The 25,291-nt window shown below is 44.5% G+C and overlaps 1 long non-coding RNA gene across 15 annotated transcripts in view; it reads left to right on the top strand.

Moving 5' to 3' along the window:
* The window catches only part of LOC138288080 (uncharacterized), a 472,675-nt gene extending 458,910 nt beyond the window's left edge, over positions 1–13,765 (top strand). For 14 of the 15 annotated variants that reach the window (XR_011202326.1, XR_011202329.1, XR_011202330.1 and 11 more), the window contains one exon: positions 12,630–13,765. This is a non-coding gene — a long non-coding RNA (uncharacterized lncRNA). Of the gene's footprint in view, positions 1–158; positions 273–12,629 lie in introns of all 15 variants that reach the window. The other variant, XR_011202334.1, reaches the window with a different exon arrangement.
* The last annotated feature ends 11,526 nt before the right edge of the window (positions 13,766–25,291 follow it).

Genomic DNA, 25,291 nt, shown 5'->3' with positions numbered 1-25,291 from the left:
AAAGTTATTGTGCAGCCTATAGGGATAGGCTACAATGGCCCAAATCTTCATATTTCATTCAACAAAGGGGCCAAGAGATTATATATGTATATACTTTGATGGTGGTATAGTAGAAACCAGCATAAATGTCTCTCACAAACCCTTTTTTGTATTAACAGAGAGATAGAGCAACCCAGGACATTGTAGCCCCATAAGGTGCCATCATATAAGTGAAAATAGAGTCTGTGCCTTTAAGAAGCCAGAGGCCACCAGTATCCCATCATGCTAAGCAGGTGAGAGTTGCTTCAGTTCTTTTTTCTGGCTCCTGCTGACAGGTCCCTGGAGCATGAGCTTGGCCAAAATTTGGCTTTTTTTGACATCTGTTTTATTCTACGTTTTTGGTCTTTACCAAGCATTTTCTGTCTTTTCCTGACAGAACTTAAGATTTTTTTTCTCTGCAGATATAATCTCTTTTTGATAAATGTCCATCCTGTGGAAGGAAGAAGGCCAAGACAGACCCTCATGAGGTGTGCATACTCTGTCTACCAGACAAACATGTTCCTGTATTGTGTCAACATTGCAGGACCTTCTTCAAATACACCCTCAAAGACAGAGAAAAGATTCACCTCCATGGAACAGAGCAAAGGAGAAGACAACAGGCGCATCCTGTAGGAGGGACCTCAGAGTGAAGAGAGGCTCATACCTCTACCAGAGCTCTTTCATCTGTATCTGGTGATCGTCCCAGACAAAAAACTGCTGAAAACCGGCAAAGGTTCCAATTGATGTCGAGGACATTGATTTAGAGGAGAGGTACGGCCCCTACGTGTTCGCCGTCCATCCATGACTCGTTGTTGAGGAAATGCCGTTGTTCACAGTGAAGACATGGGGCACTGATGTCGAGAGCAACAAGTCCTCTATCGACTTTGAGGAGTCTGACGCCACTGCGACACTCGCCGTCAACTCTGGAGGTTCAGATCGTTTCAGACGTCGATGCATCAACGTTTATCACCATCGACAAGCAGGTCGACTTCGAGGCAGAGAGAAGGGTTCAGGAGCTTTACAACCTCCTCAAGACTCCAGAAGGCAAGATGGAAGAGAAGGCACATCTGTACTTCTCCAGACTCGGAGTATTTGAGAACATACTCCCCTGCAAGAGCGGCACATGGCTCTCCGATGCCAGTACCATCTCCTCAACCTACTCTGCATCCTCCAACACCTCAAACAGTGCCTCCAGCACCAGTAGTTCTGAGGTCTACAACTTGTTCTAGATCATGTCATCATTCCAGACATCACCACAATTCAAGACGCTCATCTCCTTCAACTAGGCGTTCACGTCATTGCCACCATTCCAGGAGATCTTGTTCAAGGCACACCCTTGACTTGACACCTCTTCCTCCGATACCGGATGTTACTCTCCGACATTGTCATACTACCCACCGCCACGTATATCACCTGTGGATGACATTACTACATTTCAAGATGTCCTGGTAAGAGGAGCTCCAAAACTAAGTATCCTGATGTCAACTCCAACACTGACTTCAGTCATCTTTGAGACATTACAACACAGGTCAGCATCCAGATCTCTGTTGCTTTTAGTACCAGGCTTGGAATTGTTTTTAATGCCAGCCTTGGTCAAGCCAGCCCCTTCCAGGCTTCAGAAGAAGTAATGCCCTCCAGAACAGGATCCGGCTTTCCTTCGAACAGATCCAACACCGGACTCGATCATAGTAGTGGCAGCCAAAAAGCATCATGCCACACTACTCCTACTTCCACAGTTCCTCCCAATAAAGAAAGCTGAAAAATGGACTCAGTTGTGCGAAAAGTCTTCACTACAGCGGCAACCTCTATGAAGGCAGCAACCACAACGGCCCTCTTAAGCAGGTATGCCAGTGTGTTACGGGACTCCATGCAATAATTTTTGGACCATCTCCCAAGAGATAAGAGGATTTCAAGGAAATCCTTAATGAGGCTTTGCTCATATCAGACCAGATAATTCATGCCACATGTGTGGCACATCTTCCATCAACCTGCTTACCACTGCAGAAAATAAAAAGTGCTGAAGCTTCGCCTCAACGTACTACCAACCAGGGACGCTGGAGAATGCCCTATGGATCAACTGATCCAGCAGATTCCTTTCCACTGATTCTCCTAATACCAGCAGTTCTCAACAAACTGTCCTATTTCAGAAACAAGATGATTTTAATAGCTCGGAGTGGCCATGTCAGTGGTGGTTCACTGACTTCTTTCACCTGTCCATCTGTCCACATCTCAGACTGCCATACAGGACAGACCTCATGATGAAGTTTTGAGGCCAGATATTACACCCCAGTCTCTCTTCCTGCATGGCTCCTGAGATAGTACAGTATAGACACTCGAATCTGCCAAAGGAATGCATGGCTATCCTCAAAGAGGCTAAGTGGCCTTTCACCCATACCGCGTATGCCTTCAAATGGAAAGGATTCTGCATTCAGTGTTCCTCCAAGAACGTGGACCCCACTTCTTCCCAGGAGTATGTAATTCTGCCATATTTCCCCCATCTGGCAAAATCTGACTTGCAATTCTCATCTATAAAGGTTCACCTGGCAACCCTTACTGCCTACAGAAAACATCCTTCACAAACCTCTTGTTCCAAAACTCCAGTCATCAAGGATTTTCTAGAAGGTTTTCCCCTCCCATTAGACATCCGTCACCTACCTGGAAGCTTAATATTGTACTCTTGTCTAATGCATGATCCTTTTGAGCCTATTCACAAAGCATCCGCCAACACCTTTCCTGGAAAACAGCTTTCCTTGTAGCAATAACATGGGCTGACAGGGTTAGCGAAATCCAGGCACGCTGTTCTCACGGATCATATACAGTCTTCCACTCCAACAAAGTGGTTAAGAGAGCTCATCCAAAGTTACTCCCTAAGGGTATGTTGTATTTTCATATTAATCAGACCATATCACTTCCAACATTTTTGCAGAATCCCTCTACTCCAGCAGAAAGATCTCTCCATTCCCTGGATGTAAGAAGAATTTTAAAAATCTACCTAGATAAGACACAAGACATTCGTAGGTCGAACCAACTGTTTATCAACTATGGTCTGTTCTGTATGGGTTTGACCTATTCTAAACAGTCCTTTTCCCAATGGATTGATTCTTGTATCCTCTTACGTTATAAAAAGCCTAATAAAACACTATCAGCTAAGCCTAAAGCACACCGCACTAGGGTTAAACGGCTACAACTGCTTTATTAAGAAATATCCCTGTCCCAGAGATTTGCAAAGCAGCCACCTGGAGATCTGTCACACATTACCAAGCACTACTGCTTAGATTCAGATGCCAAAGCAGACGCTCAGGTAGGACAGACCTCCCTTAGGAATCTGTTTGTTAAAATTGCATTATTTTGTCCTCTCCACCGACTCAGGCAGGGATGGGCTTGCTACTCTATTCAGTGCTAATGACTATAAATGGAAATCCCCTACGAGAGAAGGAATAGTTTCTTACCTGTAGCTCCAGTTCTCTCGTAGGGGAATTTCCATTAACTCATAAGCAACCCTCCCTCCTCCTCTGTGGATTGTACAAACTTCACCAATTCTCTAAAGTATCGTCACACACACATCACCTTAAAAAAGAACTGAAGCAACTGTCACTTGCTCAGCATGATGGAATACTGGTGGTCTCTTGCTTCTTAAAGGCACAGACTGAATTTTCACTCATATAGTGGCAGCCTATTGGGCTACACTGTCCTGGGTTGCTTCATCTCTCTGTTAATCTAAAACGAGTTTGTGAAAGACTTTTATGCTGTTCTTTACTAAAACACCATCAAATTATATACGTATATAATCTCTTGGCCCCTTTTTTAATTAACCGCTTAGGTGCGGGCGTCGGCCACTGGCCGACGCCCACACACCCTCCCTGGTGCGGGTCACGACCAGTGGCCGACACCAGGAAGGGCATTAATAAATCCTCGGGTGCGTCGCACCCGAGGATTTTTTTTTTATTTTTTTTTCCCCCCCCGGGAGACACGGAAGCTACCGTGTCTCCCCCCGCCCCCCACCCGCCCCTTTGTGACGTCAGCGCGCCGCGAGGCGCGCTGACGTTGCAAAGGTGTTTTCCCCATGAAAGCAGGAAGCAGCCTTGCGGCCGCTTCCTGCTTTCAGGGGGAAAACGGCCTTTTTCACGTTCGGGAAGGCCTCGTAAGAAAGGGGAGAGTCTCCCCTTTCTTACGAGGCCTTCCTGAAAGTGTTTCCTGGCCCCCGATCGCAGCACAGCTGTGCTGCGATCGGGGGAGCCAGGAAACCTGAAAGTGTTTCCTAGCCCCCGATCGCAGCACAGCTGCGATCGGGGGCCAGGAAACACTTTCAGGAAGGCCTCGTAAGAAAGGGGAGACACTCCCCTTTCTTACGAGGCCTTCCTGAAAGTGTTTCCTGGCCCCCGGTCGCAGCTGTGCTGCGATCGGGGGCTAGGAAACACTTTCAGGTTTCCTGGCTCCCCCGATCGCAGCACAGCTGCGATCGGGGGGGTCAGGAAACATTTTGAAAAGGCCTTGTAAGAAAGGGGAGACTCTCCCCTTTCTTACGAGGCCTTCTGAAACTGTTTCTGGCCCCCGATCGCAGCTGTGCTGCGATCGGGGGCCAGAAACAGTTTCAGAAGGCCTCGTAAGAAAGGGGAGAGTCTCCCCTTTCTTATGAGGCCTTCTGAAACGGTTTCCTGGCCCCCGATCGCAGCACAGCTGCGATCGGGGGCCAGGAAACCCCACTAGACACCAGGGATTTCACTTTTGGGGGGCAGCCCCCCCCCGGAAAACGGGCCGCCCCCCCCCCCCCCGGATAATTTTCCGAAAAAAATAAAAAGGTAGGTGCCCCCTGGGGAGGGGGGGGGGCGCGATCGCGCCCCCCCCAGGGGATTTAAAAAAAAAAAAAAAAAAAAAAAAAACAATGAAATGACAGGGGGTCGCCCGTGGCAATTTTTTTTTTAGATGTTGTAGGGTTTCCCTGGGGGCCATTTTGGCCCCCAAGGAAACCATACAACAACTAAAAAAAAATATATGTATATATCTATATATATATATCTATGTAGATAGATATATCTAGGTACATGGATATATCTATAGATATATCTATGTAGATATATATTTATATATATATATATATATTGGTAGATCTGTATCAAAGAGATTTATAAAGCGCGCTACTCACCTGTGAGGGTCTCAAGGCGCTGGGGGGGGGACGGGGGGGAGGGAAAGGGGCTAGGAGGTTCACTGTTCAAAAAGCCAGGTTTTGAGGCCCTTCCTGAAAAGAAGTAGGTTTTGGGTCTTGCGAATGTGGGTTGTGAGTGCGTTCCATGTTTTGGGTGCAATGTAGGAGAAGGATCTGCCCCCGGTGGTGGTGTGTTTGATGCGGGGGTCAGAGGCGAGAGAGAGGTCAGCTGAACGGACGTTTCGTGTGGGGGTGTGGAAGGTGACTCTCGTTGAGGTAGGCAGGGCCTGTGTTGTGGAGTGATTTGTGTGTGAGGATGAGGATCTTGAAGGTGATCCTTTTGTCAATGGGGAGCCAGTGGAGGGATTTGAGGTGTGGAGAGATGTGTTCGTGTCGGTGGAGGTCGAGGATGAGTCGTGCTGCTGAGTTCTGGATGCGTGTAGTTTGCACTTGAGTTTTAGAGTGGTGCCGGCGTAGAGGGCGTTTCTGTAATCAAGCCTGCTGCTGATGAGTGCGTGAGTGACAGTTTTTCTGGTCTCTGTGGGGATCCATTTTAATGTTTTTCAGTATACGGAGTTTGTTGAAGCATGAGGAGGTAAGAGCGTTGATTTGTTGGGTCATAGAGAGGGAGGAGTCTAGGATGATGCTGAGGTTGCGTGCGTAGTTGGCGGGGGTGGGTGCAGGGCCTTGCGTGGTGGGCCACCATGGGGGGTCCCAGGTTTTTTTGGTGAGGGCCAAAGAGGATTATTTCGGTTTTGCTTGAGTTGAGTTTCAGGTGGTTGGCTGTCATATATACATCACTTTTGTCAATATGTGTGTGGTTTCCCTGGGGGGAAAAGGGTCCGACTTGTCTAGTGGCAGTTTTAGTGCCATAAAGAAGCGCAGAAGGTTTATATGCCTACTGCAAAGAGCACATCTGTATTTTATGTAAATAGCTGAGTACATTAGTAAAGTCTATGGAGAGATGAAGGGCACTTTTGCTGGGTGGTAATGAGGGAATCCGAGGAGGAGGGAGTGGGAGCACCAATAATGATTGTTGGACTGGGCGCAGGAGGTGCTAAAGACTGTGACGAATGGTATGTGACAAGGTGTTTTTTGAGTGTCTTGAAAGTACGTGCTGATTGAGGGAAGAAGCGCAGGTAAGGTGGCCTCTACTGTTGCACGTATCTCACACACACCATCGATTTTGTGACTGTCTACGTAGGCTAGTGTTTTAGAGCAACAGTTTAGCCAATAGCAGAGATGGCATCTTGATGGATGACTGCTGCCTGCACTCGGGTTATAGAGGACCGCTCTGACATAGGATCAGAGACTGAGACATCAGATACTGAGACAGCATCTGAGGGATAGGACAATGGCGCAGACTCTGGGAGTGATTTTTCAGTCAGAGGAGTCCCATTCGAAAACTCCTCTTCCAGTACATTATGAGGGAGGTGATGAGGACAGTCCTGCTGTCCCTTCGCAAGCTGTTCGTGCAACTGGGTAATAGTGGGTTAGGCCAACCCAGAGAGCAGGTGAATGCGGCGGCAAGCAGAGAGAGAGTGCTCTCTTGGGAGCTCACCAATTTAGTTCAGCCCCAAATTCCACCACCCAAATCATATTGTGGAGACATCAAAATTGTCTATGGCAAAACAAACTGGTTTTGTAAGGCAGGCACCTGTGTTTTTGGTCCTGGATTCGGCGGCCATATAGAGAAACACACTAAACCCAAACATTTCTGGAAACTAGACATTCGGGGGAGTCCACAGAGGTGTGACTTGTGTGGATTCCCCAAAGTTTTCTTACCCAGAATACCCTGCAAAGCTGAAATGTTGAGAAAAAACTCTATTTTTCTCGCATTTCTGTCACACAAACTACAGGAATATGCTGGGATCCACAACATTCCTACCACCCAGTGACTCCTCACCTGTCCTGATAAAAACACTACCCCACTTGAGTGCCTACACCTAGTGCCTGTGTCAGGAATGGATCACCCCAGGGTCAACAGCTGCCTCACGTAAGGACCAACATTGACCGTTGTGTGATCTATTCCTGTCGCAGGCACCAGGCCTAACCACACAAGTGAGGTATCATATTTATCGGGAGACTTGGGGGAACGCTGGGTGGAAGGAAATTTGTGGCTCCCCTCAGATTCCAGAACTTTCTGTCACCGAAATGTGTGGAAAACATGGTATTTTAGCCACATTTTGAGGTTTGCAAAGGATTCTGGGTAACAACCTGGTCCGAGCCCCACAAGTCACCTCATCTTGGATTCCCCTGGGTTTCTAGTTTACAAAAATGTGCTGGTTTGCTAGGTTTCCCCAGGTGCCGGCTGAGCTAGAGGCCAAAATCCACAGGTAGGCACTGTTTTCTATGAAAAAATGTGATGTGTCCACGTTCTGTTTTGGGGCATTTCCTGTCGCGGGCGCTAGGCCTACCCACACAAGTGAGGTATCATTTTTATCGGGAGACTTAGGGGAACGCCGGGTGGAAGGAAATTTGTGGCTCCTCTCAGATTCCAGAACTTTCTGTCACCGAAATGTGAGGAAAACTTGTTTTTTTAGCCACTTTTTGAGGTTTGCAAAGGATTCTGGGTAACAGAACCTGGTCCGAGCCCCGCGAGTCACCCCTCCTTGAATTGCCCTAGGTCTCTAGTTTTCAGAAATGCACAGGTTTGGTAGGTTTCCCTAGGTGCCGGCTGAGCTACAGGCCAAAATCTACAGGTAGGCACTTCTCAAAAAACACCTCTGTTTTCTTCCAAAAATTTTGATGTGTCCACGTTGCGCTTTGGGGCGTTTCCTGTCGCGGGCGCTAGGCCTACCCACACAAGTGAGGTATCATTTTTATCAGGAGACTTGGGGGAACGCCGGGTGGAAGGAAATTTGTGGCTCCTCTCAGATTCCAGAACTTTCTGTCACCGAAATCTGAGGAAAACTTGTTTTTTTAGCCACTTTTTGAGGTTTGCAAAGGATTCTGGGTAACAGAACCTGGTCCGAGCCCCGCGAGTCACCCCTCCTTGGATTGCCCTAGGTCTCTAGTTTTCAGAAATGCACAGGTTTGGTAGGTTTCCCTAGGTGCCGGCTGAGCTAGAGGCCAAAATCTACAGGTAGGCACTTCTCAAAAAACACCTCTGTTTTCTTCCAAAAATTTTGATGTGTCCACGTTGCGCTTTGGGGCGTTTCCTGTCGCGGGCGCTAGGCCTACCCACACAAGTGAGGTATCATTTTTATCGGGAGACTTGGGGGAACGCCGGGTGGAAGGAAATTTGTGGCTCCTCTCAGATTCCAGAACTTTCTGTCACCGAAATATGAGGAAAACTTGTTTTTTTTAGCCACTTTTTGAGGTTTGCAAAGGATTCTGGGTAACAGAACCTGGTCCGAGCCCCGCAAGTCACCCCTCCTTGGATTCCCCTAGGTCTCTAGTTTTCAGAAATGCACAGGTTTGGTAGGTTTCCCTATGTGCCGGCTGAGCTAGAGGCCAAAATCTACAGGTAGGCACTTTGGAAAAAACAGCTGTGTTTTCTATAAAAAAAATAGGATGTGTCCATGTTGTGTTTTGGGGCATTTCCTGTCGCGGGCACTAGGCCTACCCACACAAGTGAGGTATCATTTTTATCGGGAGACTTGGGGGAACACAGAATAGCAAAACAAGTGTTATTGCCCCTTATCTTTCTCTACATTTTTTCCTTCCAAATATAAGAGAGTGTGTAAAAAAGACGTCTATTTGAGAAATGCCCTGCAATTCACATGCTAGTATGGGCACCTCGGAATTCAGTGATGTGCAAATAACCACTGCTCCTCAAAACCTTATCTTGATCCCATTTTGGAAATGCAAAGGTTTTCTTGATACCTCTTTTTCAGTCTTCATATTTCAGCAAATGAATTGCTGTATACCCAGTATAGAATGAAAACCAACTGCAGGGTGCAGCTTATTTATTGGCTCTGGGTACCTAGGGTTCTTGATGAACCTACAAGCCCTTTATATCCCCGCAACCAGAAGAGTCCAGCAGACAAAACGGTATATTGCTTTCAGAAATCTGACATCGCAGGAAAAAGTTACAGAGTAAAACATAAAGAAAAATGGCTGTTGTTTTCAGCTCAATTTCAATATTTTTTTATTTCAGCTGTTATTTTCTGTAGGAAAACCTTGTAGGATCTACACAAATGACCCCTTGCTGAATTCAGAATTTTGTCTAGTTTTCAGAAATGTTTAGCATTCCGGGATCCAGCATTGGTTTCACACCCATTCCTGTCACTAACTGGAAGGAGGCTGAAAGCACCAAATATAGTAGAAATGGGGTATGTCCCAGTAAAATGCCAAATTTGTGTTGAAAAATTCGGTTTTCTGATTCAAGTCTGCCCGTTCCTGAAAGGTGGGAAGATAGTGATTTCAGCACCAGAAACCCTTGGTTGATGGCATTTTCAGGGAAAAAACCACAAGCCTTCTTCGGCAGCCCTTTTTTCCCATTTTTTTGGAAAAAACAAAATTTTCACTGTATTTTGGCTATTTTCTTGGTCTCCTCCAGGGTAAACCACAAACTCTGGGTACCATTAGAATCCCTAGGATGTTTGAAAAAAAGGACGCAAATTTGGCGTGGTTAGCTTATGTGGACAAAAAGTTATGAAGCCCTAAGCGCGAACTACCCCAAATAGCCAAAAAAGGGCTCAGCACTGGGGGGGAAAAGGCCCAGCAGCTAAGGGGTTAAAGATGAAGGTTTAGGCCCACTGTAGCCTATCCCTTATAGGGTGCACACTAATTTTCTCTCCTAAGTGACTCTGCAGGCCTTCCCGAAGAAAGGCTAACATCTCCACTTAAGAGGATATATTATGAAGAAGTGCTCCGGGATCCTGCACATGGGCGGTACTATTCAGTGCTTATGACTTTAATGGAAATTCCTTTACTAGAGAACTGGAGTTACAGGTAATAAACTATTACTTATTGGTTCACAGGTAGCAGTGTTGATGACCTTTGGCAGTTAGGCCCATTGGGAATGCTTACACCACCTCCTTACTTCTACCCTTTCATCCACCAAGTACATAAGCAGCCCATTTGTGTGCCCAAGCCCTCACTACCCAAAATGGAAAAGCAAAGGTGTTTGGTTTAATATCATATTTACATGGTACTGTATGTAACATGTTGCTCCATTTTCTCAGCAATTGTTTTTCAGTTGTCAGCTTGTGGTCTTAACAATTCCTTTTCAGATACATCCACATGACACCAGTGGCCTGAATGGAACAGTGCAGACAACAACCCTTTAAAAGATGACCGATTTCTTTTGGTGTCCAGAGTACACATGATGTTCTAGCACCATTTGAAATCGGTTATAGTGGTTAGGGTTTCGCATCGTTGCAATGTCATCACCAAGCTGCAAAAATATCTAGAGGGTAGTCAGACAAATAAAGTTTACCTTGAGGATAAATCAGAGCTAGTATTGAATTTACGAGCATTTTCAGCTGAAATATTTACAGTGGAAGTTTCTAATGCTAGTCTGTCTGATTCTTTAACAATTGGATGATAAGTACATTTTTAATTTGAATGAACTGTATACATACATGTTGTTTCTCATTCGCCACTAGTGTTGCTACTAATACCAACTATGATAAACAGTACTGCATACCTGAACACGACAGTGCATTTTTTCTGTGATGCAGCTCAATTAATCTGACCCCCGTCTTCAGACATAATACACCAAACAGCCATCAATCCACAGCCCCATTAGTGCGATAAGTAGAATACTGTTCAAATCTGTATCTCTCATACTTATCTTAACACCACTATTTCTAACCGCTGCCCCACTGTACATGTTGGAGTGCCTCTTAGAGCTACAAGAACGTAATTTAACTTCTGAGATCAACTCCTCCTATGCATTTTTCATGTATGCATGCATTGAGACTTCAGCTTGTTGACATGCTCTGCATGCAACTGAATGGACAAGGTATGCACACTCTGGCACGCTGCTTATTAGAAAAGGCTACAGTTGTGTGAGGTTACACTACTGGTAGGGGTGAGCTATACAGATGACGAGTAACAATGTACAGTAATAGTGACCATTCTGTACTATGCAAAGTTTTCAGTAATCCTGCTTGTTGATTGTTTTCACAAATTCAATATGAAGAAAAAGTGATCCTTCATATGTCCTCCATTACTACTGCCAGGAGACATCAGAAAACATCTGGAGGGAGTTCTGTGATCTGCATGTTATTTCAACACCTGCAATTGATTGCAAAATAGGATTCACAATATTTGTCTAAACTATTTTGGAAGACTCACAATTATTGTATTTTTGGAAGTGGTGTAGAGGATAGGCGAGTGATAAGCAGATCTTGTGAAATGGATAGATTTCTGGAAGTGATTAAAAGCTCCTGAAGGGAGTGGGCATGGTGAGGAAGGCCAGCAAAGACTTAGCGAAGGCGCCAAAGGAAACAAAAAGAAGGCAAGTAGGTTCAGAATGGGAACCAACTGTATTTCAGTAGAAAATAACCCTGATACAGTTCTAAAAAAACCAAAAAGCGCTTTTCAGTGGTATGTTTCCTGAAAAGTTTGTACTGCCATTTTGATAACACTGCGAGTTAAGAGAACATAACTCGCAAGGCATTTGTGTTCAGCTGTATTAACAAAAACAGTATTGTTTATGCTTTCTTATTTGGCATAGGGTAATGTTCTGCAATGCCCTAGACGTTTAATCCTGAGAACAGGTGTTCGTCACTTCTTGGGCCAATATCTTGGGCCAATATCTTTTGTGATTGTATGACATAATAGAGTATTTCAATAACGTGCCAAATAAAAGTCTTTGTGTCTTCCATTATCGCTTTATTTATTCAGCATTTTTCTATATTTTCTTTTTAAATAACAAAACTTAAATATGGTGAAAATGACTGGCAATCCCCATTGACAATGTCACTAAAGTAGGTGAGCTTCTAACGGCTCTGCTTAAAAACCTAGTTGCTTTTCTACCTCCATTACTTCGTTTAGTAGAGCTTCTCGTACATGACTTATTAGTTTGTTAATTTTCAGCAATAAAACAACCCCCACCTGAAAATTACCTAGTTGGACAAATTGTGGGCAGACGAATGCTTGCACTTTTATGATGGAATTCTGTGAATTAATAGTTTGACTAATAGTGTCTGTTATTTTAGAATTCACCTTATTTCTAGTTATAATCTGTTAATTCCTACTGTCTATGCCCATAAATGAGTAGATTTACCTTATCGCACAATATTGCCAGTATAATGGTGTTAGTAAACATTGCTGACCAATTCAAATGTTTGTTGTAATTGAAAAGAAAGGAGAATACCATGTTCTGCAGACATCAAAAATAGGTTTCTTTAAAAAAGAAAATGAAAAAAAAACAGCCTGTTACCATGAAAGCTAGCTACCCACTATATACAACCTTGGCTTGCAAAGCTACACGATTCTGTGCTTTTTGAATAAATATGTATTATCTGCAATTGAATAACAACTAAATCCTTTGTGTTTTTGTCTCTTGAAGCATGCAACACTGGCGTGGATTGGTCATTAGAAGACTATATTGAAAATATCAACAATGCATATATGCCTCCACCTATTCCCGTATTCTGTATGCCCCTAAATCCCCTAAATTGTCTTTTTGATTTGCTTTACCTTACCTCTAACATTGTCCCATAACAAAGAAACGAAAATGCTTTATTGATTTCCAAGTATTTTTGTATGTAAAACCTATATTTAAAAACCAAGTAATTAATTTTCTTTTCCAGTTATGATTTGTCACATGATTCAGCGTCTACCTCGGATTATGCTGGTTTTATAAACAAATCGGTTGCAAACTCATAAGGATTTATTTTCACAAACAGTTGTGCATGCAATACAGTTTTACACTGTATAAATTCCCTTTCTACCTTTCAGTGTTGATCTCTGTATTCCGGCGCCCTTCGAACTTTAGAGTGAACCGCCTTAGGAGTTCAAACACGGATCAAAGGATATGAGGCTGTAGCCTGAAAGAGGTCTGCCACACACACAAGTCTGTGATCACCAACAGCATTTTTGAAATGTGCATAGCAACATTTGTTTTCATAAAGAAACCTAAACATACTTGACATTTTGTAAATAAAAGGTAATAATATAAATCTATTTGCATAAATTCGTGGATGATCCATATACCACATGCATTCCACCATAGGCATTTTTTGGCTCAAACTCATACAATATATATTTTATTTCACGTGTTGCGTTTAGTCTAATAAAAATAACAATTATTATAATTTTCTTTTTAACTTGTGATTTATTGAAAGGCACAACTGAATATCAGTTTGTCCTGCATACATTATTGAATGTTTTACGTGATACTTCTGAGTAAACAATGTGACATTTTGCCAAACCTAGGATTTTTATGTTTGAAAAACACCGCAGTACCTAAACTTTGAGGAGGATTTGCCAGTATTTTGCTTAATGTGTCTGCTGATAGGATATACGTGCTTTGTTTACAAATGGCACACAAATCTACGTTTCAGTTATATGTAAAACTGGATTGAGGTAATTTGTTGTACAAAGTCTTTATTCTTATATGTTAACACCATAACTTTGCTAAAAAAATTACAGAAAAAGAAGGACCGCAGTGTGGAACTATAAACATTTCCTGCCCTCCTGTTATTTGGTTGTTGTCATAGTCATTTCGTGTGTTATTGTGTTTTAATGTTTAAATCGACCATGTAGAAATTTTAAATGCGTAAAACAAAGTTTCCGTCGGCGTTCTTAGTAGAAGCAGTAGTTTCTTCAAGAGGCCTGTCGGAATATAAAAGAACACATCATGTTCATGTCCTATTATATCACTTTAATGTCTTCTTTTTGATGTGCTCGCAGTGAGACAAGGGAAAAAACTACTTGCATTCTGCCTGACATGTTCTTTTTAAATTATTATTTCCAGTAGCAGCATAATTTGAATGCTTGGTACATCATGCACTAATCTCAGAGAGACTGGTTTTTACAACATAACTGGCAGAGCAGGAATAGAAGCTGTGTACTTTTTATTGTATGGAACAGGTTTATGAGTTATCTTTTCCATTGCTACAAACATCATCCAGTAGGGGCACATAACTTGGACCTACATTGTTATATAATTCCGGTGCCCAGGCGAATACTCCCATCTACACACTGAGACCAGCACTGTCAGATGTCGACCAAATGAAGACCATGTTAGAAATTGGGTTTTTGGTTGACACAGGCCTGCACACGGATCAAGAAGGTACTACAGTCCTTGTCAAGGTAGGTCACAAACACACCCTAAATTAACAAGTGCTGATCCTCTAGTAGCTTGGCACAGAGCAGTCAGGCTTAACTTAACAAGAAATGTGTAAAGTATTTGTGTAACACTTCAAACAGTAGAACAGTGAAAACACTACACAAAAATAATCCACACCAGGTTAGAAAAATGGGGCCAGATTTAAGTGAAAAACTAAATTTGGCAGCGTCGCGCACCATCATTTCCAAAACGCAGGGATGCACTGTATTTACAATAATATGGTGCACCCCTGTGTTTCTCCCTGCGCTGGCACAAAATTTGCTGCTGCGTGCCAACACAACAACCCTTGCACCAAAGTGCAAGGATGGCTGCGCTGAGGGGAAGATTGTTTTTTTGCAGGAAGGGACACCTTCCTCTACAAAAACAATCTTCAATGGCGATTTGCTCCTTCTATGTGTGCTGGAAAATGCAGCACACACACAAAGAGCAAAAAACAAGGAGAAGTGAAAGCATTTCTCCTTCTTGTGCCACTCAAATGCCACCCATGGGGTGCTGTTAGATTTTGGCGCTGCCTCAGGTTTACAAAAACGCGTAAATTTGGGGCAGCATCAAAATGTAATGGATGTTGCAGTGGCACGCAGAGAGCCTCTGCCATGCAAAGTGCTGTGTGTGAAGGGGCCATATTTAGAAGGTGGCGGTAAGCCACAAACAGTGGCTTAACGCCACCTTCAAAATACGGTGCAGTGCATAGCACCAACAGAGCGTCACTAAAAGTGACGCTGCCTTGGCGCAAGGGGCTCTTAAATATGCCCCATTGAGCTTAATTTAATGAAAAAATCAAGACCAAAACAAAAATCCAATAAGCAGAACAGGAGATATGAATTTTTGAAGATTAAAATGCAAGATAGTGTTTAAAAGCATAAAGCGCCAACTAAGGATATCTGGTTGTACTAGATCAGGTTAAATCCAAAAGTTGATGCGGACCACAATGGAGTGCGGGTTGGATACAGTCCCAGATAAGTCCCACTGAAGTTTTACCTCCTCAAAAATTGGGTCAAGAGTCCCATTTATAGGGAAGAAGTTCACCGGTAGCAAGGAGAGCATTGCTGGTGGTGGTTTGTGGGCATGGAGAGTTGGCTAGCGTTGTGGATGGGCAAGCTGGAGCCTTTCAGTCATGAGCTGTGATACTTCCTGTGTGGAGAGACAAACTTCCAGTGGCTTGTGCTAATTCTTCAGCATACAGGGCAGTTATAGTACCTGAACCTGTTCACAGTGGCAAAGAGCCCAAAAGCTTTATTTCAGGAGCCACAAATCACTTACAAGGGTCCGGGACCTGAGAGTTGCCTCTTGGGGGTCAGGAGGTGGTTGAAGACTGGTCCAGGATCCGTGGGGAGCTTCTTATGTTCCTTGGTCTCACATCAGGATGCTAGCAGACTAGCCCTTGGAGTCACCCTGGGGTCCTGGGTTCAAGATGGCGGTTGCAGATCCAGCTCTCCTTTCCCAGGCTAGAGGCAGCAGGTTAGCACAGCAGGTCATCAGTTCCTTGTAGAACAGCAGTCCAGCAGAGTGGCATTCCTTGTAGCAGCACAGTAGCTCTTCTTGGCAAAGTATACACAGGTCCAGAAGTGTACTGTGTTGTTGGAGTCAGAGGTCCAGTACCTTTGGCCTTTGAAGTGCACAGAGGTCCTGCTCTTCCTGCCCTGGCTCCAGGCTCACTACAGGGGTTATGCAGCCCTTTGTGTGACACAGCCTATTCAGAGATAAGTTTGAGGCTTTACCCTGCTCCTTCCTCTCACCCTGGCCAGGATGGCCCATCAGGATGTGAATGGCCCATCAGGTCACACCTAAGCTTCCATTGTGTGTGGCTGTCTAGGAGGAAAACACAAAGCCCAGCTACCACGCCACCCCAAACATGTGATCAGAGACAGGCAGCCGGCACCAAATGGCTAAAGTAGAAAAATGCCAGCTTTCTAAAAGTGGCATTTTCAGAATTTCAATTTAAAATTCGACCGCTATAAGTTGTGATTTTAAAATGTGATTCCAGTGACCCCAAACTCGCACAAAACGGATCTCTTCCAGATTGTGAAATTACTCTTATAAAATGTAATAAGACAATCCAAATGTTATCATGTGAGATGTGCCTTGCTGTAGTGAAAAACAACTTTGATAGTTTTTCACTACATGGGCATGTAAAAGGTAAGTAAATTTACATATCCTGCCTTTTACATACATTGCATCCTGCCCTCTAGGTTGTCCAGAGGGGTGACTTGTATGTGTAAAATGGGAAGATTTGGACTTGGCAACAGAGTTATTTTGCAAAGTCAACATAGCAGTATAAACGGCACACATAGGCTCTGCAATGGCAGGCCTGTGTCATGGTTAGAGGGCTACTTGAGTGGGTGGCTCAATCATTGCTGGAGGCCCACAAGTGGCATTTCATTTACAGGCCCTTGGCACATATTGTGCACTGCACTAGGGACTTATATGTGAATTAATTAACTATTCCAATAAGCTAATATCACCATGTTTATGGGAGAGAGCACACAGATGTAAGCACTGGTTAGCAGTGGTAAAATGCACAGAGTCCTTATGCCAGCAAAGGTGGTGTCAGAAAAGTGGAAGAGGAAGGCACAAATGTAGGGGTAAGACCACCCTAAGGCTGTCAGTTCTGCATTAAGCATTTAGAACCATTACGTTAAAATCACATGCAGCTCTTTCTGAAATAGTATCAAGTTCCTTTATTAAATATGGGAATTATTAATAAAGAATATTTGCTGTTTTTTTAAGATGGAACTATTTCAGAGTGTGCAGAATAAGTGTACCCTTAATTCGCAAAGTGAAACAGTTACTGAGTTACACCTGCTGTAAAAGAGATGTCAGTCTTTAAGGGAAAAGGGCAACATTTAAAATATATTAATAGGGTGACTTATAAAATTAATTACCAGTGTTGTTAGTAATCGTTAGTTCGAATGGTGGGGAAGAGTAGATTTGCAGGCTGTGCAGCTTGAACAATGGCATCAAAGAGATTCGCAGGGAATGTACACCTCTACTGTTGCAAAAGAATGGGCAAATCACAATGAATGTAAACAAAATTAAAATTTTAAATGTACTGTGAATGGGCTGTCTTTACGGACTTTGAAGATTGAATAATTAAATACACACAACTAGAAATAAAGTGGCTTCCTGCCCTTCCTCTTGATATTTGTTTGCCCTCATCATTGCTGTTAAATCACAAGTTAATAAGTATTGTGTTCCTATTTATATGCAGGTGCCCTTTTGGAAAAGGTGAACTGTTCATGGGTTCATATTTGCACATGATGCACACTATGCTAGTCACACATGTTGTATGTAAAGTGACCTATATGAGTTCAAATACTCCAATGCAAAATTACAGGTACCTTTAGGTCCTGTCTGCTAATGACAAAATACTTTTATAAAGAAGATATGAACAATGCACAAAGAAGTAACATTTCATTTTACAGAGTAAAGCAGACATATACCAGAATGTTGGCAATCCCTGACCACATGAGGCGTGGTGGAAGTCACCCCCACTACTCTGGAGGGTTTGCTAATCCATCTCCACTTATTTCAGTGATTACAATTAGTATAATTTAAGCCAGTTTTAATGTGCAATTGAGTGTCAGTTCCCTGCCATATCTTAATTATCAGTCTCCTTCAAGCAATGGCGCCTTGGTAACCAAGTTCTTTCTGCGGGATCTTGAATTAGTTCTTAAGATGATCCCTGCAAATAAATCAGGGTCCCGCTCAATTCCTGTCCCTGCTTTATCTTTATCTTATGGATTGATATAAGCCTTTCTCTTACTTTCCTCTGTAATCTATCTCTCTCCTCAGCCTTGGTTTTGGCCTCCTGGAAGCACGCCTGTTTTATTTCACAAATAAAAAGCTCTCTGCTGATCCCAACACCTTAACAAATTACTGCCGTATTTCTTTTTTGCCCTACTCTTCCAAGTTCTTGAAAAGCCTATCAACTCAGAGGTTTCTAATTATTTAGAATTATAGTGTCTGCTTGATCCCATCCCAGTCGAGTCTCCAGACATACCGGAACATGGAAACTACTCTTTTAGTCTCCCCAAAAGATTTTCGCTGGATCGTTAATCACAGCATATCTGTTGCTTTGATCCTCCTTGTTCTATCAGCAAAATTTGATACAGTGTCCCAGTCTGTACTTAAAGAGCACCTTTAGAATATAGCTATCTGTATTGGCTTAAATTGGCCACAGTTTTTCTTATCAAACAGAACCCATAAGTCCATTTCTTTCCTACTTGCCAGTCTTCCCACTCAAAATTTACTTGGGCGTCTTAAGGGATCATCCCTCAGCCCAACCCTATTTAATGCTTACATGACCCCTTGGCAGGGGTTGTCATATGCTACACATTTGACATATTATGTTATGCTGACAATGTGCACATAATTATCTCCATTTCTAACAACTTCCTTGAGTACAACACTTTTTCATGCTAATACGGCAGACATTGCTAGCTGGGTGTCTACAAACTGCTTATTTAAGGCTTTATAGGAATAAGATTGAGGTTACTTTACTTGGCAAGCTAGTGGTCAGTCTGTGCTGTGGTGGCCTGAGAACATGGGAATCACCCACTTCCCACCATTTCAGTCAACAATCTAGGATTGTTCTAGATCCTAATCTTTCCATGACCACCCAAGTGCACCATGTTTCAGCCACCTGTTTTGCTAATCTAAAAATGCTGCATTACATTTTTTGCTGGCTTCCCTTAGCCATCCAGAAATATGTGATCCAAGTGCTTGTTACGGCATGGCGTAAGTATGAGAAGGCACTCTACTTAGGAATCTCCGAACATCTATCTCACTGCCTGTAGGTAATCCAAACCAAAGTTTCTGCGCTGGTCCTTAACCTTCCTGCATGTGCCTCTATAGCAAAATTTCTCTCCAGTCTTATTTAGTGGCATGGGATGGAGTAGGTTAGATTGGGATAGAGTGGATTGGGGTATATTGGAGTGTGGTACACTGGAGTTGCAAGGGGTAGATTAGAGTGGGGGTGGAGCAGATTAGATTGGAGTGGAGTTGAATGAAGTTAAGAGGGGTAGATTGAAGGGTGAATTGGAGGGGAGTAGATTAGGATTTGCGAGTGGTAGATTGCAAGGGGGTGGATTGGATTGAGGTTGATTGGGTGGAATGGAGTATAGTGGGGTGGAGTAAATTCAGGTAGAGTGGGTGTGGACTGGGGTAGATTAGAGTGGAGTGGGTTAGAATTAGGTGTGGTAGATTGGAGTGGAGTCTGGTAGATTAGGTTGGGTGGGGTGGTTTGGAGTGGGGTAGATTAGAATGGAGTGGTGAAGAATGGTAGATTTGAGTGGAGTGGGGTAGGTTGGGGTAGACTGGAGTGGAGTGGAATAGATTGAAGGGAGTGGGGTAGATTGCAAGGGGGTGGGGTAGATTGCAAGGGGGTGCAGTGGGTTGGAGTGGATTTGAGTGGGGTAGATTGAAGAGGAATGGGATAGATTGTGATGGAGTGGGTTAGATTGTAGTAAAATGGAGTGGGTTAGGGTAGAGTGAAGTGGGACGATTGCAGTAGAGTCGAACAGATTGGAATGGAGTGGGATAGATTGAGGAGGAGTGGGTTAGATTGGACTTTAGTCAGGTAGATTGGGGTGGAGTGGGGTAGGTTGAAGTAGATTTGGATAGATTGGGGTTGAGTGGGTTGATTAGGGTAGAGTGGAGTGGGGTAGACTGGAGTGAAATATATTTGAGTGGGGTAGATTGGAGTATGATAGGTGAGGGTACATTGGTGTGGGGTGGATTGGTGTAAATTGGGTTGATGTGGGATAGATTAGGGTGGAGTGGGGTAGATGGTAGGATAGGTTGGAGTTACTTGGAGTGGGGTAGATGTGTACAGTGGAGTAGGTTGGGTGTATTGCAGTGGGGTAAACTAGAGTGGAATAGGGTAGCGGGGTGGATTTTGGTAGACGGGTAGTGTAGACAAGTGAAGTGGATTGGGGTAGACTAGTTAAGTGGAGTGGGGTCGATTGGTCTTTAGCAGATTGGAATGGAGTGGGGTAGATTGGAGTGAAGTCAGGTAGTGGGGTAGAATGGAGTAGATTTGGACAGATTGGAGTGGAGTGGGTTTAGATTGTGGTAGAGTGGGGTAGACTAGAGTGGAACAGGTAGAGTTGGTTAGATTGAAGTGGGGTAGACGGGTGGAATAGATTGTAGTGGGGTATAATGGTGTTGAATAGGTTAGGGTACATTGCAGTGGGATGGATTTGTGTAGAGTGGGGTAGATTGGAGTACATTGGAGTGTGGTGGAGTGGGGTAGATTAGGTGTAACGGCGTAGATTGGGGTAGAGGGGAGCGTGGTAGGTTGGAGTGGGGTGGAGTAGGTTGGGTGGGTTGCAGTGGGAGAAATTGGAGTGGAATAGGGTAGATTTGGGTATACTGGAGTGGGGTAGAGTGGAGTGAACTGTGGTGGATTGTAGTGAAGTGCAGTGGGGTAGATTGTGGTGATTTAAGTGGAGTGGGGTAGGTTAAACTTAAATAGATTGGGGTGAAGTGGGGTAGATTGGAGTGGAGGGGCGGAGAGTGGAAGGTTGTAATGTAGAATGGAGAGGCATGTCGTAGAGTGGAGTGCCAGAGAATGGCGTGGCATGTCGTAGAGTGGAGTGTTGTAGAATCAAGTGGCTTTAGAGTGGGGGGAATGGGATAGAGTGAAGTATGGTAGATTGATATGGAGTGATGTAGATTGGATCGGAGTGGGTAGACTAAAGTAGATCAAGGTAGATTGTGGCATAGTGGAATGAGGTAGATTGGAGAGGAGGGTAGAGTGGGTTAGATTGAGTCGAGTGGAGTAGGATAGATTGGGTGGAGTGGCGTAGACTGGAGTGTGGTAGATTGGGGAAGGTTGGAGTGAAATGGAGTAGAGTAGCTTTGAGGAAGTGGGATGGATTGGGATAGAGTGAAGTAGATTGTGTTGATTGCATTGGGTAAACTGGTGTGGAGTGGGATAGATTGTGGTAGAGTGGAATGAGGTGCAGTGGAGTGGGGTAGATTTGGGTAGACGAGCATGGTAAACTTGTGTAGAGCTGGGTAGATTGGAGAGAAGTGGGGTAGGTGGTAGTGAATTGCAGTGAGTAAGATTGGAGTGGAGTGGGGTAGATTGGACTTAACTAGATTGAGGTTTCGTGGAGTGTAGGGGCATAGAGTGGAAGGGTGTGAAGTGGAGTGACGTGTCATAGAGGGTCTTAGAGTGAAGAGGAGTGGTATGTTGCAGAGTGGAGGGTATTGTGGCAGAGTGGAATAGATTGGAGTGAAATGGGTAGCGTCCAGTGGATTAGAGCAGATTGCAGTATAGTGGAGGGGGGTAGATTGGAGTGTAGAGGGTAGAGTGAGTTAGATTGAGTGTAGTCAGGTAGACTGGAGTGGGGTAGATTGGGGTGGGGTGGAGTAGAGTAGAGTGTGGACAATTGGGGTAGATTAGAGTAGGGAAGATTGAGTGGAGCGGGGTAGATTGAGTGGAGTGCAATGGGCTAGATTGGAATGGAGTATATTTAGGTGGGGTAGATTGGGGTAGAGTGGAGTGAAGTGGTTGAGTGGTGTAGATTGGAGTTGGGTTGGTGGGGTTCATTGGAGTGGAGTGGGGTAGAGTGGAGTAGATTGGGTGGATGGCAGTGCGGTAGATTGAAATGGAATGGGTAGAGTGGAATGGGGTAGATTTTTGCATAGACTGGAGTGGGTTAAACTGGAGTAGATTAAGTAGTAGAGTAAGGTAGATTGCAGTGAAGTGGGGTAGATTTGACTGAAGTAGATTGGGGTAGTGTGGAGTGGAGGGGGTAGAGTGTGGTGGAGTGTCATAAGAGTGTCTTAGAGGGGAGAGGATTGGAGTAGCATGTTGTAGAGCGGGGTGGCTTAGAATGAAGTGGCGTGGCATAGAGTGGAGTAGAGTGTTGTAAAGTGGAGAGATGTAGAGTGAAGTGACATCTTGAGTATACATGGGGCAGATTTAAGAGCCCCTTGCGCTACTTTAGTGCAGCCTTAGTGTAATTTCTTTGACGCTCAGGCAGCTCTAAGGTGGCCCTTTCCCCGCACCATGTTTACAAAGTGGCACAATGCATGCACCATAATGCGCCATGGCCTCCATCACAGGGGTGCTGCAGGACATGACAACAGTCCTGCGTGAGCTCTCCACCCACATGCACGCCCCTTCCACAAGCCACAAGACAACCCCAGCCATCCACATCTGATGCTGGTAGCAGACTGGTGGCCCTGCCAGGGTACTTACAGGACACCAGCACCCCTTCCTCCGTAGCACATGAACCCCTTCGCAAATGTGGCCCTCGAGCCAGACACCCCTCAGAGACTGTAGCCAAGACCAAACCCACCGCCAGAAAGTGATCCTCTCCTGAACTTTCTCCCTTGTGTGCCACTGACTCACCTTGTTGACTTTCTACTGTCATTGCTCCATTTTCCAATGGCCCCATGGACTCTGAACCTGTGCCACCAATAGCTGTGAGCACCAAACTGACAATTTTGTCCACCATCTGTCCACTCCCTAGCATTTCCCCATCCCTCGTTTTGATTCACCTAATAAACACTGTGCAATCACACCCAATGTATTTGTGCTTTATTCACTATGTATTCATGTGATGAACAACTTTATCAATGTCATATGTTGAAACAGTACCTGAAATTGGTTAGCCTGATAGTTTGCAGGTATGTATAATTCCAAATCTGTGATATGGCTTCCTAAAACTTGCACCAGGAATATCCAAATCCTCCATGTGCAAGGCTTGGCAAACGGGAATCCCACCATAGAAAGACCTGTGAGGGACAGATATGTAGCACACATTGAGGTACAGTTTGTTACATGACACATGTACCTGCTTTGTATCCAAAGTTGTACATCAGTGCCAGAGTACTGTCACTTCCTGACTGACCAGTATTACCATAGGTCAACTGCACTACACACCAGAAACTCCAAAATGCAGCTTTGCACATTGGTACAACTGGAGGGCCATCCACATCAGCTGAGGACCCTAGGTCGGTGTGCAAGTACTGAGATGTTAAGTGACAAATACTGACCGCAAAACTGGCCCACACCCTCTGTCCACACAGCATGTCCAAACACTCCATACATGTGAAGACAGGAAAACATGACTTCTGTGTGTGAACTACCTTTGGGAGTCCTCAAACAATTGAAGCAGTAAGGGGTATGTGACAGTATTCACATTGCACCACACACACTGCTGTGTCTCTAGCACTGGTAGTACAATCTGTCAATCGAACACACATCTAAGTAGGCAATGTTGTGGGATACAGTAGGCAAAAAGTACCTTGACCTCATTGGACGTACAGCTGAACGAGGTGAGTTCTGTAGTCCACATCATCCTCCTCCCCTTCTTCATCACTGTCTTCTGTCCCCTCAGCTTCCACCAGTGGATCAGGTCATTCCTCCTCTTCCAGTAGAGGTACACGCCTTCTTAATACCAAACTGTGCAGCATACAACAAGCCACGGTGATCTGGCATATTTTGTTTGGGGAGTAGCAAAGGGATCTGCCTGACATGCAGGCACTGGAATCTTGCCTTCAGTAGGCCGAAGGTCCTCTCAATGACTCTTCTTGTCCTGCCATGTGTCTTATTGTAGCGATTGTCACCTCCTGTCCTGGGATACCCTCACTGGTGTCAACAGCCAGGACAGGTTAGGATAGCCAGAACCACCTGGGAAGAGTGGGTACACATAGCACATATCACCGTTGTTTAGAGGGTAACGAGTAGAAAAGGCAAGTTGCTAGCTACAGCACTGTCATGTCTCACTCACCCACAAGCTAGGCTTTCTCTCTTTGTACTTGGGCCATCAGGTGTGGGACACTGCTGTTCCTCGAAATGGAAGAGTCATGCACAGATCCAGGGAATTTTGCAATCACTTGGGAGATGTACTTGTCTGCAAGACACACCACCTGTACATTAATGGAGTGATAACTTTTCCTATTCCTGTTCACTTGTTCATTTACCCTAGGAGCAATGAAGGGAAGATGGGTGCCATCTATAGCCCGAATCACATGAGGAATGTGTTCAATGGCATAGAAAGCAGATTTCACAGTGGGCAAGTCACCAGTTTGGGGAAATTTGATGTAGCTGTGGAGGTATTTTAGCAAGGCAGTCCCGACATCCCTTAAGATGTTGCTGATCATTGGCTGTGACACACCAGCTGCCAAGCCCCCTGTTGCCTGAAATGACCCAGTGGCCAGAGAATGTAGCACAGATAGTACCTGCACAGTAGGGGGAACAACCTAGGGATTACAAAGAGCTGGCTTTAGATCTAGCTGCAGTTGTGCACACAGTTCACATATAGTAATCCGGGTCAGACGGTAGGTCAGTAAAATGTGTTGTTCCTCCATGGTTGCCAGGTCAACTAGGAGCCGGTACACCGGTGCATTCCTCAGTCTCCACATGGGTCGGTACCTAGGGAGTGCCAACAAAAATATGTCACTATGACCACGCATTACAAATGATGTTGACGCACACACAATTGCACTAACGTAGCCTTCCACTCATGGAAGAGTTTTATACAGCTTACATTGTGACAATCGACGAGTGTTCACAGTGGGATCCAACCTACATATGCATCCAACTAGTGGCACACAAGACATATGGCTTGCATAGCTGTGTATGACTTATGTACTCAACAATTACAATCAAATATGACAGCAAGGACGGCGCATAGAGACTGAACTCTTAATACATTTTGCACTTCAAATGGTAGTCTCCTGTCTCACAAGCAGAGGACAGATGGAAGTGGCATGTCTCCGCTGGCGTTAGTCGTCATGCCGTTAGGTGGTCTGTACCGCCGTGCAATTTCTCATTAGTTAACATTGGTGTCTAAGAGAACAGCAGACAATAATGATCGCCGATGGTGCGAACCACTGCGGTCGTCACCACCATTTTG

Source organism: Pleurodeles waltl, chromosome 4_1 (assembly GCF_031143425.1).
Source record: "Pleurodeles waltl isolate 20211129_DDA chromosome 4_1, aPleWal1.hap1.20221129, whole genome shotgun sequence".
Lineage (NCBI taxonomy): Eukaryota > Metazoa > Chordata > Amphibia > Caudata > Salamandridae > Pleurodeles > Pleurodeles waltl.
This window is presented reverse-complemented; position numbering and strand designations above follow the sequence as displayed.